The sequence below is a fragment of the Perissodus microlepis genome, chromosome 13, assembly GCF_051167445.1.
Source record: "Perissodus microlepis isolate ML-2025 ecotype Zambia chromosome 13, ASM5116744v1, whole genome shotgun sequence".
In the NCBI taxonomy this organism is placed as follows: Eukaryota; Metazoa; Chordata; class Actinopteri; order Cichliformes; family Cichlidae; genus Perissodus; species Perissodus microlepis.
Window position 1 is genome coordinate 24,598,751 of NC_140473.1, and position 15,342 is coordinate 24,614,092.

A 15,342-nucleotide genomic window follows, 5' to 3' on the forward strand; every position below is an offset into this window, starting at 1 on the left:
GGTAGCTATAGCTAGCTAAGTGACTCAGTGATGTCATGTACTTGTGTTTTCACATGGGAACCCGATAGCTCTGAACAATCCAAGGCAAGCAATTTTTGGCTCAAGCATACTTGACATAACAGAGAGATAATTGTAGACTTTGTGTCCACGGACCCTCCAGAGATCCGGAGGATCAAACCCCCTAGGATTTCAGACACTTTGATGATGTGTTAATGCCTGGACAAACATTTACCGCCTCAGAGATCACAGACGGAATGATGTAAATGTAGCACAGTTCAGGTTAACTGCCCCCTGATATCATGCGATGATGTAAAGTTTAGATTTTTGACATATTTTGTCCTAACTGTTGCCAGGGTGTTGAACAAAAAATGCGTTCATTTCATACTCTACTTTTACACCTTTGACCTACAGCATCACCATTATAGATGACATAATGAATGATTTTATTTTGTTTAATATAGTAATGAGAACTCCATGTAGTGACTGATCCTGATGAGGTCAAGTAGAACTCACTCGTTATTATTAACGTCTGGATGACTGAGTCGATGATTTTCTGGATAGGAGTTGACACTAATTTAACTGTAATAGCAGATAATACCGGCTATGCTAGAGCCTTAGATTTACTTAACTTTTATTTATTGGTTTAAAACGAAGTGGGAGAACACATGCTATTTTTCTGTAGTTGCATATATTGCTGGCTGGTTTCATTGAGGGATAAAAAGTTCTGCTCTGCTAAAACCAGCTACATTCAAATTTGTACCTCCAGATTAACTAGGAATTTAAAACCCAAGTCTTTTCCAAATTTAGTCAGTAATAGTAGATCACAGTGAACAACGGTAGTTGTATTTATGGGGAAATATATCTTTAAAGTATTTGTTTCTTTTTTTATAAAGCATTCACTTTTTTTCATGCTCCCTGTGCAGAGAAGAAACCTCAGTAGCTTCATATTGTTTTGCACATTGTGAATGTTCTGCTCTTAATTACAATGAAAACCACCAAACAGGTTTTAGAGTCTATTCAGTAAACTTTTATTGTCGATAATTATGACAAAGAATGCCTACCGTCTTAATTTTTCTAGCCTTTGAGAGAGGAAAAGGTGTTGGCTCAGTTTTTTACAAGAAGTATGTTTTAAGAGGCCAGTTGCCTCGAAGCAAAGCTTGAATACCTTCTTGGTCATAAAACCTCTCTGAAATTTGGTAGACTGAAAGAAGTGCAATTTTAAAGCTCTGTTTAAAACTTAACAGTTATCTCACTTGACACCTGGCATTAATGACAAGCTTTGGCAAGTAACTTTTGCTTTACGACTTTGCATACACACGATCATCAGTATTCAGTTACTGTGGCTACCGTGCGTATTATCGTCATTGTAGACACCGAGTGTGTTTCGTATCTTTTGGGGTGAATATCCTCTCAATTTATTGGACCCCCTTTAATGACCAGGAAAATATATTGACTCCAGGTCCAATATACAGGCAGTCTATCTTGGCACCAGTAAAGGCAGTTTTACTTTATTCTAACGACTTCAAAATACTCTCAACATACGTCTTGATGCATTCTCAATCATCCAGGAAAGGAAATCTCCAAAAGTTGATTCTGTTCATCTGGATGTAGCGTTTTGTGGGAGAAACGTTTCGTCACTCATCCAAGTGACTTCTTCAGTCTCAGCTGACTGCAGGTTTCCCCAAATCTTATAAACAGTACATTTGCATAATGACTGAAACCAGCCTGCTGAAGGAACAATGGTCTTAATTATGCAAATTCTCATGACCATTGATCATCAACCACTGACCAAAACCCACTGATCAAAGACCACTGATCAATAGCCATGAGTACCACTCACAGAGAGTTGGGGAATGGCTGCAATCACAGCATTGTAAGATGGGCTATACCCAGGGGAGTCTACACCAAGTCTGTATGGTTTACTGAAAATACATAAACAGGGTGCACGTTTAAGACCGATTGTCTGCATGATCAACTCTGTCACCTATAACACCTCCAAGTTTCTGGCTTCGATCCTCAACCCGCTGGTGGGCAGCTCTGAACACCACATCCACAACACCCTGGATTTTGTTGAGAAGGTGAGAGATGTCATTATGGAGGCAGATGAAACCATGGTCTCGTACGACGTTACATCTCTCTTCACTTGCATCCCAGTCACGGAAGTGTTGAAGGTAGTCCGTAAGAGATTACAGGATGACACCAACCTCAGCAACAGGACCACTCTCAGCATCGACCAAGTGTGTTTGCTTTTGGAACTGTGTCTTTATTCCACCTACTTCACATACAAGGGTCAGTTCTACAGGCAGAAACATGGGTGTGCCATGGTCTCCCCAGTTTCACCCATTGTGACCAATTTGTACATGGAAGAAGTGGAAAAGAGGGCTTTGCTATCCTACCCTGGAACACCACCAAGCCATTGGTTCAGATATGTGGATGACACCTGGGTGAAAATCAAATCTCAGGATGTACCACAATTCACGGATCACATTAATTTGGTGGACCGACACATCAAATTCACCAGGGAGGATATGAAAAGTGGCAGGTTAGCCTTCTTGGACTGACAGGCTGGTTTCAGTCATTATGCAAATGTACTGTTTATAAGATTGGGGAAACTTGCAGTCAGCTGAGACTGAAGAAGTCACTTGGATGAGTGACGAAACGTTTCTCCCACAAAACGCTACGTCCAGATGAACAGAATCAACTTTTGGAGACTGCCATAGCATAAGTCAATATGCATTAGCCTATGGGTAATGATAATTATAAACAAAGCAGTAATTAAAATGAGCAAGTTCAGTCACAGAGCTGTCTTTCTGCATGAAAAGTAACTTTATAAAAAGATTCAACTTATTTCCTCCATCGTTCCACTGTGCTAATGAGTTTTGGCATGTGTGACTGCTATGCTGCATGATCTATAGTGATGCACTGTAGATCAAGCAGCTTAGTCTGGAAATTGTTGGAGCCTTGACAAGTTCAAAACACAAGCAACAATGCCACTGATAGTGTTATAAATAGAAGACACAATATCACAATATCATTTTAATTAATAGACTCTGTAGCACAGTAGTGCAGGTGGTGCAGGTGATGTACAAGCATTGGCACCAGTAAAACCTCTACCTTCATAGATTTTCCAATTTTGAATTTAGGAATATTTATTTTATGGTTTTGTTCTCATGTCTACAAAGCAGTCCGTGGGTTGGTGCATTGTCCTGCATGAGAAAAGAAAAAAAAACTTCTTTACCAAGGGACAAAATAGCTACTCAGAGGTCACTTTTTCACCTGCAAGTATCCTTAAAAATCTGTCATCTTATCACTTTACAATATTCCAGATCATCACTCCACCAAATTCTTGTTGTTGTTGAAATCTGGTTGAAAATAGTGACCATGTAAGTAACTAAAACTCCATCCATTTGGACACATCCAGCGTAGGAGTGTATATCCATATGTGTCAAAAACACTTATATGGACGCAGTCCTTGGGATTACAGTGATATTAACAGTTCCAGATTTTCCTTCTTTATCTGTTTTGTGGACTTAAATGTGTATCTAGAATCCAGTTTATTTAAGTCCAATTAATTTATAAAAAGATATATTTTTATAAAAACAAGCAAATTGTAATTAATTAAATATTTAAAAGTTTGCTTAATCACTATATAAATGGTATAGTTTGTAGCATTTACTGTATGGTAATATATAGTGATATTTGGTTTTAAAGATGGTGAATAGTTGCAGTTAAAATAGCAGTATTGTACATTATATTACACTGTGTGATGATGTGTGTGGGTGTGATAGTAGTCAGTTTAATTGATATACTCTTTACTCCTATCTTACTGTAAGATGTGAATATGTGCTATTATTATTTATTAAAGCAGGCAGATCACGTCTGGCTCATGTTATCTGTCTGTGTAGGAGTTCAGGCTGTTCACTCTGATTTATGGCTGTAGGGTCTAACTATGTATATTTACAGTCTCATGACCTGAAAATGACACCCGCTGGGCTGAACAAGTAGGGGAGGAAAGGGCTTTGGAGGGTCACAGACCGTAGTGCACACAAATATATACAGACACACATTATGTGTTTTCATCCAATATGGTCACATAGGGGCATGCCTGCACTTTTTGGATCCCGTGTCTGCAGCACAGATTATTTATTTTAAAGTGTAGTTAACTTTTTGTTGCATTCTGACTAAAATCAAATGTTAATAATTCTATATGCTTTGACATGCATGTAAAGTGAATGTATTTAGTGGTCAAGTTAGACAAAAAATTCAGTGAAATGGCTGTTGCTAATTAAAGTAACAAGTAGGAGTGATCCTGGGAAAAGTGGCAACTAAGAAATGCAAATTACCGCACTTCAACACATCAACAGAGTGACTCCTGGAGTCAGACTAGTGCAGATTGAGTGAAGTGGAGGGTAAGAAATTGCAGAGCGTTAAATAAGGTGACAGCTGCATGTTTACAGAACCCAAAGCCCAGGGGTGTGGGTGGCGTGGATTGACACTTCAGCTTCAGATTGTCACGGGCCCATTTCCAAAGAGGCAAATGGTCCTTGGCAATAAGTGAAGTTCACATGGGTTGGATTAAACTGCTGATGATAGTTTGTACCTTTGCAGTGTGGTGATAAAAAGGTTGTGGCCATGCGTTTGTGTGATTTGCATGTCTTTGTCAAGCTCTACTTGACAAAGTAAATGCCTTCAATTTCTTTCTTTTTTACATTTCATTTCTGCATTGTCAGAGCATTCTGATGATAAATGTCTTTCTTTTACCTATAAATTTGCTCTTTCTGCTTCTTTCTCAACTACCTTTCCTGTGCCTCTCATCTGAGTCCATGTTTTTTTTGGAAAGCGCTGTCTTGTAGCATTCTCCCTCAGAGTAATATTAGAAGAATGCTGTCAATCTCCTGCATATGGTTTAGTTATGCAGCTCCAGCTCCATATAACGATCACAAAGTAATGAAGACTTAAAGTACACCGAATCAACTAGCCTGGCTCTGTTCTAGTTGTTCAAAACCATGGCAGTCTAACACCTCTGAAGTTCACTAATTTAAGCCTCGTACCTTTTTTGTTTAGCCACAACACAGTCTTTAATTTACTGTCCAAGCACCAAGTCTAACATTACGCTCTTTGACTCTTTTTGGCAACCCACCCTGTATCCCGATTTGCAGTCTCAAAATGTGTTTTGTTCTCTTCGGTAAATGTACAGGACAAGTGAGATTTGTCTTAATTAGTCATGACTCTCGCTCCAAGAATTTAAACTGAAGTTTCAGAACTATTTATTTAACTCTACTCTTGTTTTCCTCTCTCGCCCTTTTTTGTGTTTGGAGATTCACAGATTCTGATTGGTTGTTCCAGGAGGAATAAACGATGTGAAGCTGGGCTCAGAGAAGGGGTCGCTGTGTTTTATGAGCCATTAAAGTTTTATTCATCCCTGTACCGAGGCAGCCTTCGGCCATGGGGTCACCATGCTTTAAATAAACTCCCATCATTCCTCTCCCCCCACCTCCCCAATATCTGCCTTCCCACCCCCTGCTCCCCCAACCCTTTCACCCACAGACTTAATGGACTGTTTATTGTTTGATGTTCAAGTCCGACTTCATCATTTTTTCCCTCTCTCGCGCTCTTTCTCTGTTTTCCGCTCTCCACTAGTGTTTAGCGGTATGGAGGTTTGACTGATGCGGTTTGTCCGTGTATTTGTGTTATATGTGTGGTTCATTTTGCGTGTGAGTGCGAGTCCTTGCATGTATGGGCTCTGCATACATGCAGAATGTCTATAAATTCCTTTGGTGTGCCATGGTTTGCTCTTCATAACATCTTCCCTCCACTCGTCTGTTTCATGAGTGGATGCAAGCTTTTACGGCGTATGACTGAATGTTTAGTTTTTAAAAACAAGGAAAGGAAAGCACATCAGTGAACCACACTGTTGCACTAGTGATGTGCAATGTCTTCATTACTTGATCGTGAGCATGGCTACCAATAACCATTTTGAAGCAAAGGTAAATGAATCCATGCTTTACATTTTTAACATATATAATACTTGAGAAAAAGTTTGCTAGAAATCTGTATACATTCTGAAGTTGCACCCTCATAAATGTGGTTGGAGCTTACATGGATAGGAAAGGAAAAAAGTACTGAAACAATATGTAGATGTACTCAGAAGTACACATTGTTTAAACTTGTGTGACCACTCTATTGATGCATTTTTGGTGTCAAAGCCCAGGTGTCCTGCGGGGGGGGGGGGAATACATAGTTGTCTGGTGAGGAAATTAATCTCGAGTAGCACACATTCCTGCAAGATTCCTATTTAATGTGTGCACTGGATTTCTGCTTACCTCACGCTCATTTAAAAAATTGTCACTGCTATAATTTCCTACAGTTGTAAAATCTGTCCTCGTGGAGTTATAAACCAGAGTGCAGTGTTTTGGCATCTAATAAGCAACTTCTCTATTAGTCAAACTGGACATCTTGGATCTTACCTGCAGTGATATACCCCACTCCTCCAGCTCCTTCCTGTTGTTTAGTCTTTTGAAAAAAAGGAACAAATCTAAATGCTCATCTTTTCATGGGCTTTCTTCACCATATGCTTATCATTTTTACTTTAAAGATGCAGTAGTTCATCAACCTGGAGCTTGCAAAGCACTTTTTGGCCGAGGGTGACAGAGTGATAGAAGAGATATTTGTGAGGGGGGAGAGATGAAGAGTTTGCAGAGTTCCCTTACAAGCTGTGTTACAACTGACCCTATCCTCAACTTTGGCCCATGACCCTACCAGAGATCTGTCATGAGAGAGGGAGCTGCTTAACACAAAATGGAGCCTGGTGCAAGAGTCAGAAAGAGAGAGAGAAACACAGAGAGAGTGGGGAACAGAGAGAGAGAGAGAGAGACAGAGAGAGAGGGGGGGTGAGAGAGCATTAGTGCACACAGAGGACTCATTTATCCGCTCTCTCACTTGACTTCAGTTTTTTCTTCCTCTCCTTTGCTTTCTCTTTTGTTTTCACTCCACAGACACTGTTGCCCTTTCTCCCAATACATCCCATCTTTTTTCCCTCTGCCCCCCCCTCCCCTTCCCTCCCAATCTTCTCACCCTCATCTGGTTGATTTTGGACAACAGCATGCCATCATCAGCAGCCACCACCACCACAGGTACGGATTCATGGCGGCAAGGACCAGCAGGATTCTGGGAGGGAATTTGTGAGATGAAGCTTTAATGAGAGCGAGGCCTCGTCAGCCAGGAAGAAATGTATGCTAATGATATGCACACACCAAAAGGACCCTGGGTAGGCAAGGCAAGTGCTGGCCGAGCTCCCGCTGAGCTCTGAGGAAGATGAGCAGCTCAGGTCAGAAGAATAGCAACAAAAACTCCTCCTCCTCCTTTTCTTCTTCCCTTTTCTTCAATCCGCATCCACAAGGGCACAGAAAAACTGGTTAACTTAAACCCTTAGAAATGAGGTTGTGTTGCCACATGATGCTGCTGTTGATGTATTTTAGTTTCTGGATTTCTCATTTTTTCCTTTTCTTCATCTTTGCAAGCACATTGACATTGTGGGTTGAATTAGCTGGAGATTAAACACATCTGTGGTTTACATCCAGACTTTCCAGAATTTTAACTGTCATAAATAATGACAGTTAAAAATGAAATTGTGCTCCAGAGAGATGCAATGTGTGTCCTCTAATTGTGCTCAAAGTTGTCTTTAATAATAGAAAAATTGATATTAATTTGTTTTGATACTTCATTTAGAAATTTAAACTCACTACACCCCTAGTTAATAATGGTGTATGTAATTGGGCAGTATTTAAATGAAATGACCTGTTTTCATTCAGGAATAAAGTGTATTTGTTATTAATTAAGGAAAGATGATTGTTACTGGAAATAATGTTGCTAAATGCAATTTATATTTATTTCAGTGTTATCAAGTATGTTTCAGTTACTGATTCACATGCATTTTGTTTTTATTATATATTTTAGTGCCAAACTTTTAATTTATCCTGAAATTATACTTGAATTAATAAATAAGCCATGTATTTTGTAGTAGCCTTTAATAAATAAATCAATATTTTTGGAATGCAAGTAAATAATTTCTGATATTTCTGTTTATCTAATGATCAGATCTGTTTTCTGGGGAGACTTTTCAGTAACGTTATCATAGATTTTATTTACAATTGTGCATTAATTTTTTATTATTATTATTATGTTAACGGGAAAGTAAATAAAAAAATCACTTCGTTTAAAGCGTCTTTTAGCGCTATATAAAATTATCTAATTTACTTGTTACCAAACTAAATGAACATTTAAGTGTTGATTTAAAAAAAAACTATGCAGAATTCACATCAGCATTAACGTTACGGTGCAGTCCCTGCTCTCCTCTCCTCTTCTCTGTTTCGGAGTATCGCTCCTGCAGGAATTACTGGCCTGTCTGATCTGATTGCCGCTTGAAAAAAAAAAGGAAGGAAGAAAAGAAAAACGAATAAAGGACGAAGCGAGACATCAGCGCGACGATCTCGACGGCGTTAACTAGTGATCGTAAAAAGCGCCAGAGTCCAGCCGCATCAGAAATGGAAACCTCTTTTTCCACCGTCGCCTTCGGGGGTGAATAAACAAGAGGAAACGGGATGAGAAGTGGGGAAAAATCCATTGAGTCTTGGGAAGAAAATGAGAGTGGCACCTGATGATGTCGACTTTGACACGTGTTAATTGCTGCTCAGCTCTCCTCATCAGGGAGTCTCAAATTATTTTAGCGCTCCGGGCCACAGCGCCTTGTTTGCTTTGCTGAGGAAAGGAAGCAAGCTGGCCCAAACTTCAAATGGTAAGGCTCGAATCGCTTGGGTAGAATAATCTGATGCATAATATATATATATATATGGAAAACAAGAGAGCATGCATAGAGGGAAAAAGGATATCTTAAAAAACATTAATAAAAATTTTAAAGAGAATTTGCAACTGTATTAAATAAAGCTGGAAATATACTTTATTGGTAGAAGTATACATTTTAAATTATCGAAACACAGTGATGTTTCACTTAATTTCACATCACTTATTTCTTAAATCAAATTGAGTTCATTAAAAAGAAATTATAATGCCTCTGTTTGGGATTTGTTTGCTTGGTTGTCAATATGTAAGACGGGAAGATATTTTATTTGATGAATTAGATTTTCTTCTTTTCTCTCTGATAATCCAAGATTTACAGTGAAATATTGCCTCTATTGCTAAATCAATAATAAAGTCAATGCTATTCTCAGATAAAATGGCTTCATCGATAGGAAAATCAGACAAAACTGCTTCACTGCACTTCTGGCTACATTTAAACATGTAAGTAAATAAATAAATCTGACTTGCACCTAATAAAATATATTCAAAATCTCAAATCCCTTTTCCTCATGTGATTATATTTACATCTGTCTGCAGCTTTGATTTCAGTTTCCTGCTGCATCCTCAGCTTTTACCAACAACGCTCCTCTCAACCAGCATACTCAAATACACAGTTTTACTTCAGTGCCTGAGAGCACCAATACTCATTTTCTCTACTTCACACTTCTTACCTGTTGAAATGTATTTATAAGGCCTTGCATGGTGAATTATAAAGCCTTTGTTATTGCCTGGCTTGGGGTTGGCCACTTGTTTATGACACCAGTAATGGTGGTAATTGTTATTGTTGAGATTACCTGTCAAGAGGACCTGGACAGTGAGCTTGGAGAAAGCGTTGCTCTCTTGACAAGGGGTGACAGGGGTGTGGGGAAGAGGATGTGGGGGGTTTGGGGGTTGGAGGCGAGGCTGGGATGCCCTGATGACTTCTCCGCTGATAATCAGCCACCGTGGCCTGTGGGATAATTCAGCTGTCAGTGCCACCTAACAGGGCCCAGCATCAGCCGGCCGACCCCAGCTGGCGTCATTCATTTGGACTGAAGATGGGGATGAAGGCCTGAGGAGGGGTGAAGGGATGCAGGAGCAGAGAAATAAGGACAGCGTCTACATATCTGATTGCCAGAGTTGGCCTTTGAATGCAGTAATTTAATTATCATCAAACATTTTTTATAGTTTTTGAAAAAAAATATCTTTTAAATTTTGCTCCTAAAAGTGCCTTTTTCAAATTAACAGCTGATTGAATGTTTAAACCTCGCTTTGGTGAAAAACTGAGGTATTAAATATGTTTTAAATTGTATTTTACATAAGGTCTTATTTTCTTTGTATAAAAAAACTGTTTCAGTTTTTTCGCAAAGGCACATTGTAAGTCCTCACAACACTGCACCCCGATTGGCTAACAACATAGAGCAGGTCCTTTATGCCATATCATCTAAATGCTTTGTGAAGAATTTCTGCAACCAGGACTGAACAGGCAAATGCAGTAATTCTTGAGATGCTCACATGCATCTTAAATCAACATGACGCTATAATAAGTGTATTTTGTTGAAAATGAAATTACTTTTAAATTGAGCCACTACAACAAATTCAAAGCTTAATAATATAAAGGTTAATTGCATGCAATATGTCATGTATAGAAATTGTTGAAAATGTGACTACCTATTTGCAACCTTTTAAGGTCCTTCCTAATTCCTTCTGTAAAAGCAGACTCGTTGTCTTCCTGGACACGTGTGCATCATAAAGAGGGCAGCAGCAGCTAAAATGGCAGGCAAATCACTTTTCGAATGGTTTTGGAGCAGCTATCAGTGTCATCCCTGAAAGGCTGTCTTTATCAATGATACTGGCTGATATGGTGGGGGTGTGGAGGTTGGTGGAGGGCGTGGGGCGGGGGTTCTATCTGTCTTTGGAATCTTTCACAGTTTAGGACCGAGAGCTGCTAAGAAACTGTCAAAGATTTGGACAGCTAAAATCCCCCGGTAGCAAATGCTGAGCTGTTCTCTATCTGTATTCCACTGTGGCAGCACGCGGGGTTGTAACACTACATCACTGCTATTCCAGTGGGATAATGTCACTGAGGAAATAGTGCCAGAAAAACATCTGCACAGTATTTTTGCTATAATACGGTATTCTTTTATTTTTTAATTTTCTCATGCAAACATTTATGAAAATGAACACATTTTGTGAATTTGTGTCACTTTTTCAAATTTATTTTTTTGTGTGTGAACATTGTACTGTTTCTAATTCAGTTACAGTATATAACTACTGTCTGCACCTAATGTAATTTCTATTCATGGATGTAATTTTAATAAATGATACAGTATATTATATGATTTTGTCAAACTCTTTGCAGCGTGACTTTTGTGGTGATTTAAATGAGTTTGGATTGAGTCATGCTGAACTTTTGCCGTCCATTTACCCATCAGCACGTGTGATATTTCATCTAAACCGTTATTGTCATAACACCTCGTATGTAATTTTGACGACGTTTGAGGTAGGTTTGCTTTCCTTCGACCACTTTACAAGTGTGAAATCCACAGTGTATCCAAAGTTACGCAGAAATTTTGCTATGTGTCAGAGTGAAAAAATAAACACAACAAAAACCTTTGCACAAACATTAGTGCCCATGTGATGGAAGATTTTTTTAGTGGATATACAGAATCCTGTTTTTCCACTTTGAGTAATGCTCATAGAGCATTTTACATGTTCATTTTTTTGTAAATGTCTGGCTATTTTTCACTTCAGTGGATTTTTTTCTCTGCTTCTAACCCTTCCTGTTTATCTATCCTGTTGTCACAGGTCATAAATCAAAAGCAATTGCTTCATATCTTCATTTTGGATCTTTGCAGTTTTATTGCCATAGCTTAATCCTTTGGCTGGTTGACAATGGAACATCATGATCAACACCATCATCACAACTTTACCAAGAAATTTATATTAACGCAATCTCTTCTCGATATTGAAATAAAGCACAATCTCATTTCTTATTCAAATGATAGCATTAGGCGTGTATGCATTTATCACCAGATACAGGAGTGAGGTTATAAACAATGCCATTCATTATCTGGCCCAGATGCAGCGATTGTTGATTAAAGGGCTTTGAATATAACACACACACACTTGTTCACTTACACACTTAGGCACACACACACACACACACAGATGGGTGGACATTAGGAAAAGAGAGAGGCCATCTGAATAGGCTGGAGGGACATTAACGGCAACAATGATTGATATTTGCCGCACAGGCTTTTTAATGGTATTGTTATTCCTCAGAGTTATACCCCGTCCTCCCCATGTCTCGTCTCGCAGATAAATGGAGGTGTAATAATGAATAGAAATTATCCTGATTATTTTGGTGGAGGTGGTTTGAGAGCAAGTGGGGTGGGGGTGTGTTGGGGGGTGAGTCATAATCTAACATGAAGCTTAAAGCTTAGTCAAGAGTGTCTAGTGGATTTCCTTTAATGTTTGCTGAGTTACTTGTAGAGGAAAACAAGGTGCTGTGTAAAAAAGCTAAAAAGCATGATATCTGTCATACTGATATTGTGTAATTAAAGGTAAATAAAGACTGATAATACCCTAAAATAAAGAAATTATTAAGATGTGTGGTATAAACATTCATAATATAATTAATGAGAAAACTTCATATACCCTCAACCTGGAACCTACTGTCTTTACAGACGTGTGGATATTAGTGGATACTTCCTAAAAATGTATAAACATACAATATATCCAGTATTTGTGTAATTTTCTTAAGTCTAAACAATATTGAATTACAGAATTGACACATTAGTTAGCAGGCGCTTTACTTTCCAGAACCCCAGATTCATAAATGAGCCATAACTAAACCAATACTAGTCCTTTATGCTTGGGTGAAAAACTGTAATATTAATTACTTGTGTTGTCTTAAGAGCCTGCTGAGTGTTGATTGTGTGAACAGCTGAGGTGGACATCGCCAAAACACATTATTTGATGTGAGAGGCCAGCTTGTCCAAAGCAGTTGTGTTTATTACACACTCCTCTGGCACCTGCTGCATTGAGTCAGCCTGCCAGGACACACACACACACAGTCTTCCAAAATCTCCTCTCCATTTAGCCTCTTTCCAACCAAATGACGCTCATTATCACTTTTCAATTACATTTGCAGGACTCAACTGCTCTATCAGTGGTGTTCTCTGCTATTTTAGGAAACTTAAAAATATTCAACCTGCCACTGTGAACACAATATTTAAACTCAAAGGATCACAAGTTCAATCTAAATGCATTTTACTATATAACAGCACTCTTTGTGTGTTTTTAACAGTCTTTGATGTGAGATTTTACAACTTTAGGTTTAAAGCATTCATGCAGGTAAAGCACCAAATTTCAACACAGTATAATATTCTTTATTGTATCTCCTCGGGGCTGTATGTTGTGTATTCAATATTTCCAATGAACACTTAGGGTGTTTGTTCTGCTTGGAGATTTAACTAAATTTTTCCTGACACTTGTTGACTGTGACTCTTACCTGTTGTTCTTTGTTCTCTGCAGTTTTCTCTTAATCTTTATTTCCATCACTTTGCTTTGTGCATCTCCTTCTCACATTCATTTAAATGTGTCTTTTGACTTTGCTGATTTCTTTCTAGCTTTATAGTAACACTAAGAGCATGACATTATTTTGCATACATTGTTACTCCCTTAACAGCTTCCCTACCCCACAGTGTCACATTTTGTTATTTGGAGAGTGGGTATTTTTCCCCTCCCTCTTTAAGTTTAGCTGCTTGCAACACAATGCTACAATATCTCATCTTTTGCACTTGATTTTTCTTGAACCTGTAAAACAAATATATATATATATATATATATATTTTTTTTTTAAAGCAACAATAAAATGTAATCATTCCTTCGGAAATTCTCTATTGCTCTTTTCCGTTTTCATCTTCATCTACACACTACAAAGACCTCTCGTGTCGTTCTCGTTTTCCTCCTTCATACCAACGTGTTGTGCATCATCCACTCACAACATACCTCCTTCCTCTCTTTCTTTCCTCATCCTAGGGTGCAATGTTGTGATGCCTTCCTCCAGTCTCTCCCCCACTCCGCCTCGCCACCATTCCACTCTTTCGGTAATCAGGGCCAGATGGAGGCAGAGATGGAGTGATGCAGGGAGGGAGGATTGGGTTTGGTCCTAGCAGTGTCTTAGAACGTGGGGAGCTGTCAGCCCTGCAGGGAGAGAGGAATTCTCGAGCAATAAAATAGGGATTTATCACCACTCTACCACAGAGAGAGAGGAGAGATGTGGAGGGAAAGGGTGTGAGGCAGAGAAAGGGACGAAGAGATCAAGAAAGTCAGATAGAGAAGGGTGATGTGGGAGACAAATGAATAGACAGAGGGATGGAAGACTCTTCGTCATTTTAAAGCTTCAGATGGATGAAGGAACAAGCATGTAGAATGATAGACTGTGTTTGCCACTGGAAAAGATCTGTAAGAAGGACGAAGCCAGAAGACAAGAGGGAAACAGAAATTGAGAAAGACAGTTGTGTGATAACACCCGCAGCTCATCTGCTCACTTACTTGCATCCTGACTTCTTCTCTGTTGCCATGTGTAGCAGTTAGAGAGAGGCGTGTCTGTGCAGAAAGTAATGCCCAGTTGTGTTCAGCGGATGGTGCGTTAAGCAAAAAGAGTCGACCTCCCCTACTGGGCCAAATGAACCTGCTAAAATAACCTCTCTCCACAATCGGCTGTGTAATTGAAACCAGAATGTGCAGCATTTGATAAATTGCTTGACCCTGCAGGAATGTTAAGGTCATAAATTTTTAGTGCATTTTGGCGGTGCTGAGATGTGCAGAGGTGTATGTAGCATGTCCATTGGTGTGCCTGTGTGCCAGAGAAAGGATCTGTGTGTGTTATTATTTCAAAGCATAATGGTCTTCCAGAGGTTTTCTCAAGGAGGCAAGACACAAATACTAGTGTACTTACATATATATGCATTCCCCCACAGCTGCACACATGTAGACAGGTGTACACAGACAAATGTACATCAGCTTTCAAGGACATTATGCTACATATTTTCTCCTCAACTACCAGACAGCCTATAAAGTCTGCTTCTCTGCGATATCTTTAATGCTTTACATCAAAAGAGTAAAACTAAAGACAAATGCAGAGCTGCTCAGTGAAAATCTAAAACGGGAGTACGTGCATACCTTTCATGAATTAAATATTCTGTTTAAAATGTCCAATTTCAAATGTGAAGACACTCAAGACACATATCAGAACCCAGTGTCCACATGTGCCATCCTGTTCACAGTTGAGAATTAATTCAGTAATGCAGTATTTTTTATAGAAGCTATATCATTTTCCTAGTGAGCTGTCTGCTATATGTAAATCAGGTATTTGTTTATGGAAATACTGGGTTCTTAACGACTATAGAGTGAAAGAGACTGAAGATTGAAGATTTTTTTCTTTCACTGGGGCAAGAAGTAGCCCATTACCACAGTGCTGCACAATAAAATGGTTCC

General features: G+C 39.0%; 1 long non-coding RNA gene across 1 annotated transcript; it reads left to right on the forward strand.

The window, feature by feature from the left end:
- Nucleotides 1–8,255: 8,255 nt before the first annotated feature.
- LOC146375213 (uncharacterized) lies at nt 8,256–9,700 on the forward strand. The gene is made up of 3 exons (XR_014802108.1): nt 8,256–8,794; nt 9,228–9,297; nt 9,394–9,700. It is a non-coding gene; the product is annotated as an uncharacterized LOC146375213 (long non-coding RNA).
- Nucleotides 9,701–15,342: the final 5,642 nt, after the last annotated feature.